This window comes from Megascapheus bottae, unplaced genomic scaffold, assembly GCF_031878675.1.
Source record: "Megascapheus bottae isolate mThoBot1 unplaced genomic scaffold, mThoBot2.hap1 HAP1_SCAFFOLD_40, whole genome shotgun sequence".
In the NCBI taxonomy this organism is placed as follows: domain Eukaryota; kingdom Metazoa; phylum Chordata; class Mammalia; order Rodentia; family Geomyidae; genus Megascapheus; species Megascapheus bottae.
Genome location: NW_028327715.1, coordinates 5,454,518 through 5,459,620, shown reverse-complemented (window position 1 = coordinate 5,459,620; position 5,103 = coordinate 5,454,518). Strand labels below are relative to the sequence as shown.

Genomic DNA, 5,103 nt, shown 5'->3' with positions numbered 1-5,103 from the left:
TGCCTTTGATGGTTACCTGCATGCTCATTGCTGGCTACATCTTTGATATTAAAATTTAACTCTTAGGTTAATGGAGCTGCGCTGTAGTTTATTCTTTACTTTCTTGGGTAAACCAATCTGTATTAGAAATATGCAGTGATTATACCTGAAATGTGTCTTAGCTGGGCACTGGTAGCTCACACCTCTCATCCTAGCTTCTCAGGAGGCTGAGATCTGATGATTGCAGTTCAAAGCCAACCTGGGAAGGAAACTCCATGAGACTCTCACTCCAGTAAACTACTCAAAAATCCAGAAGCGGTACTATGGCTCAAGTGGTAGAGTGCTCACCTTGAGCAAAAGAAGTTAAGGGACAGCAGCCAGGCCCCAAGTTTAAGTCCTAGGATCAGCCAAAAAAAAAAAAAAAGAAGCTGACACCGATCACCCCTCATACCATAGAGACTTAGATGATTCATGATTATACATGTAGTACCAGCCTCAGCTCCAGTTTGCACCCAGGTGATGTCTAAACCCAGCCCCACTTCTTCCTGATGACAACCCAGAGGCTCCCATTCATGACAGTCCAGCCCTGCTAGACCTTAGCCAGCTGACTCACCCTGGCCTGCAAGAACCACATGGCCATGTGTGGATGTCAGCCTCTACAGGGATGGGAGCTGTGTGGTACAGAATGGAAACTGTGTGGCAAGAGCAGCTGTGACTACCCAGGACAAATTTTACCCCAGGGTACCTCCTCAGCCATTATACCACCTTACCTAACAACTGAGAATGACTTCAAACTAAACCAATGCTTCCATTAGTTACCACTAAGGGGGGGATGAACTATCTAACCCAGTCCTGGCCTCTGGCCACCTGGAGTTAAAGCACACCTCTTGCTGGTTCCTCATTGCCCCAGTTGTCTGCTTAATTGGTCAGAAGCTAGCCTCGCTGCCAATTAAGCTTTGCTGACTTTCAAAACCCAGCTCAACTTCCCTTCCTGGTTGAGAGAATCTTTTTGGAAATAGCCAGCTCTAGGCCCACTGTCTTCAATAAAAGACCTTCAAGTTTCTCTGTACATGGCACTCCTCTGTTTTGACTCATGGGGATACAAGAGGAACTGAAGAAGCCTCAAAAAAGGAGCCTGTGTGTTCCCAGAGGCTGAAGTTGTTGTCTTGTTCTTCACAGGATAGAAACAGGGATGCACTCTACACAGTGTCTGGTTGAGAACACCAGAGAGAAAGCATCAGGGAGATAGAGGGTTGGGCCTTCCAGGGAGATTTGAGCTATGATCACAGCTAAGTCTGTTTAATAACTCTAGGCTCTGGGGTTTGCATCAAAAACAGTATTCTGGGGACTGGTGGCTCAAGCCTGTAATTCTGGCTTCTCAGAAGGATGTGATCTGAAGATCACAGTTCAAAACAGCAAAGGGCTGCTTCCTAAAAGCAGAAATGAAACAAACCCAGACACCCACCATCTCCAACCTCAACTGCAGTTGAGAAATCAGTGGTCACTGGGCTACGATCATCAAACTCTGGGATTTATCCAATAGACTCACCAATTTACAACAACGTTAAGTGTTTTATTTGGTACATAGTTGTAAATAGTTGTGGCCTACTGTGTAAATAGCATATCCATCAGTACAAACCCCCAATTTTTTCTATTATCTGTATTGATATGTATAATTATTGGTAACCAGAGTTCCCCCACACACTAGAGAACAAGAACTGTTGAGTCCATCTACCCAACTGTCCCATCATAACTGCTCACCATACTCTTTCCTCAAAACAGTAGGAGATAAATCTGAAAAGTCAAGATAAACTAAACTGAACTTGTTGGATGCTGGCGGTTCACACCTGTAATCATAGCTACTCAGGAGGCTGAGATCTAAGGATCAAGGTTCAAAGCTAGCCCAGGCAGGAAAGTCCATGAGATTCTTATTTCCTATTAAACCCATCAGAAAACTGGAAGTGTCATTGTGGTAGAGAGCTAGCCTTGAGCTGAAGAGCTCAAGGACAAAACCAGGTCCAAGCCCAGAGTTCAAGCCCCATGACCAACCAAAAAATAAATAAGCCCCCCAAAACTTAACTGAACTTGATAGGCTTGAAGTTTTAGTTGTTGTTTGGTTTTGTAGTTATTTGGGATTAATTAGAATTGTATTCTTGAAAACTATAGACTTAAACTATCATCTGTGCTTCCAGAGGAAAAAATGATAGTGCCAGTCCCAAGTTTTTTTTTTTTTTTGCCAGTCCCAGTGCTTAAACTTAGGGCTTGGGAAAACTGGAAGTGGTGCTATGACTCAAAGTAGAGAACTATCCTTGAGAGAAAAGAGCTCAGGAACCATGGCCAGGCCCAGAGTTCAAGCCCCACCAACCACCACCACCAATGAAAACAATGTTCCTCTCTTCTATTAATAACCCAACATTATCTTACCTCACTTTTCTCCACCTATTCCCAAACTCATCTACCACCTCTGACCATCTTTCTACTGAGGAGTAAGAGCAGTAATAACAAGAAGTAGAAATTAAAAGTCTTTTGTTGTGTAACAAGCATGATAATGGAAGCTTTATTGAGCGTAACAAAAGTGTTATTGGAATCTATCAAAACAGACATATTGTAAAACCTTTAGGAACTCTAGGCTCACTACATTGAAATTTCTGATTCTGATGTGAAAGGCCAATTTGGTTTTGCCCAGGTATCTAGAAGTTGGCCAGGTTCTTGTGCTGTACCAGGCATTCAGATCTCAGTTTGGGACATTCCTGGGTACTCATGAACATCTTCCTCTTTGCCTTTCACAGCATCCTTTGGGCAAACAGTTTCTTTTTGTCACATTTTTCATGAGGCTCTGTGATATTCCTTTGCTTTTTTCTTAAAGATTTCTGGCATCACAGTAATCTTTTACTTCTCTTGGGCATTCTTCTTGTTTCCAGGAACAAAGGAGGACTGTAGTTTAAAATATTTAAAACAGATGAATTAACTCTGAACTTTAAACCCATTTGTGTGTGTGTGTGTGTGTGTGTGTGTGTGTATCTGTGTGTGTATGAGTCTGTGAGAGAGAGAGAGAGAGAGAGAGAGAGAGAGAGAGAGAGAGAGAGAGAGAGAGAGAGAGATTCTAAAAGAGTATTGAACTCTTCCTAGATCAGGACTCGTGAAATCTGATATTTCAAAGAATAAGAAAATCAAAGACTCAATCACATTAAGTGAAGTAATCCAGACCCAAAGGAATCTATAGGCTCAATGGTTTCCCTCATTTGTAATAATTAGTACACATCTAGGACTCTCCTAGCAGATGATTACAATAGTGTAAAACCTAGGTACCTAAAGTCATATAGGATGAGACTAAATGAAAGGATCTCTAGGATATGGAAACAAGAGCTTTATCTTATGTGACTGTTGTTCTTAATGTACTATTTCTCTTTTCTTTTTTGCCCTTTGGTTAATCTCATATTGTTACTGTATCTGACTTCGTTGCCTGGTATATTATATATATATGTATTTGTTTATTTGAAATAGGAAAGGGAAGAGGGAAAACAAGATGACTGGGAGGGGGTGGAGAGAGGGAAATGGAAACAAAAACACAAGAAGGGGTATCAATGTGTGAGAAGTAATGCACCTACTAACTGATGAATGTAACTGTAGCCCTTCTATACATTATCCCAACAATAAAAGAATATCAAAGACTCAAAGTCAAAAGTCAAATTCCACACAGCATAATCGTGCATACATGATATCCATTAGATTCTATGTAAACATTCTATGATTTGTATACCATTAAAAATCAGCAAAAACCTACTTGCCTCCAACTATGTAAATTATTTTCCCCTACATCTTGCTTGGGTCAATGTATTCATTTTTCATACTCAATCATCATTTTCTTGAAAAATAATTCTCTAATCTTTCTGCTAAGTGCTAAGGAGAATATTCCACATTTATGTTAAGCCTAAGAATGGGGAAGTAGAAAGCTTTTGTGTGCTCCTCATTTGTGCCAGATGAGTCCAGTAAATGACTGTGTATCATGAATACCTGGAGCCTCGTTTTTTTTTTTTAGATGAAAAACTCTGAAACAAAACAAAACAAACACTATCCAGCTAGGATATCATGAATTATATATTAAAACATGTTTGGGCATCTTTCATTTTTTTCCTCCTATAAGTCCATTTGGGCAGGAGCTGAACAGGAAGATGTGGCTGAATTTCATTTTTAACCCAGACCTCTGTGACTTCTCTATGTGTTCAAACATCTAGAGTATCCCATCAGAGCTCTGAGCCAAGGCTCACTGATGTAAATGGCTAAACAGCTGGGTCACATGACATATTTGTCTATGTGTTCCAATAAATATTTTGCTTCTGTAATTTTTAATCTTGGTCTAGAAATATTCAAACAGTGGATAAATAGCAAAACTGTCATCAATGTACTCTCACACACTCAGCAGTGACTGGCATGTGTCACAGTTTGCACATTTCCAGGGGTGCACACACGGGGACTTACCGGGTCTGTATCACAAGGTGGGATGAAATGGTTACATGACACCTATAGATGAGAGGAGGACAGTAAGTGCAGAATCTGAATAGGAGAAACAAATTGATAATTTAAGCTCGCCATCCCTAACATAGAAGTTATTTATTACTACTCACTTATCCATCAGGCATTCTAGTGATGGTATGACAGAATTTAAAGACAAAGAATAGAGCTCACAAGTGTGGCACAGGAAGTTGGAAATAGAGTATAGTAAAATTCACTTATTTCCTTAAAATTCAATGAAAATATATCATCACTTCCAAAAGAATGAGAATAATAAATGTTATTTAGGAAAACTTGTTCTTGTCAAGAACATTGTAATTATGAAATTTTGTAGGTGGGTGCCATAGCTCACTCCTGCAATCCTACTTACTCAGGAGGCTGAGATCTGAGGATTGCAGTTCAAAGCCACCTGGGCACTAAAGTTTGTGAGTTGTTCATTTCTAATTAACCACCAGAAAACTGGAAGTAGCACTGTGACTTGGGGATATGGCAGTAGCCTTGAGCTAAAGAGCTCAGGGACTACGCTCAGGCCTAGATATCAAGTCCCACAACTGACAACAACAAAAAATGTAGGTCAACAAATGACACAATTTTATCCATGAAACAAAGTTC

General features: G+C 40.2%; 1 protein-coding gene across 3 annotated transcripts in view; it reads right to left on the bottom strand.

Annotated features, from left to right (window-relative positions):
• The window catches only part of LOC150039413 (uncharacterized), a 510,688-nt gene that overhangs the window by 495,705 nt on the left and 9,880 nt on the right, over positions 1 to 5,103 (bottom strand). Inside the window, exon 5 of one of the 3 annotated variants that reach the window (XM_090327882.1) lies at positions 4,459 to 4,533. The exons of the other annotated variants lie outside the window; for them this stretch is intronic. The gene's annotated coding sequence lies outside the window, so the exon portion shown is untranslated. The remainder of the gene's footprint in view (positions 1 to 4,458; positions 4,534 to 5,103) is intronic. 3 annotated transcript variants of the gene reach the window in all.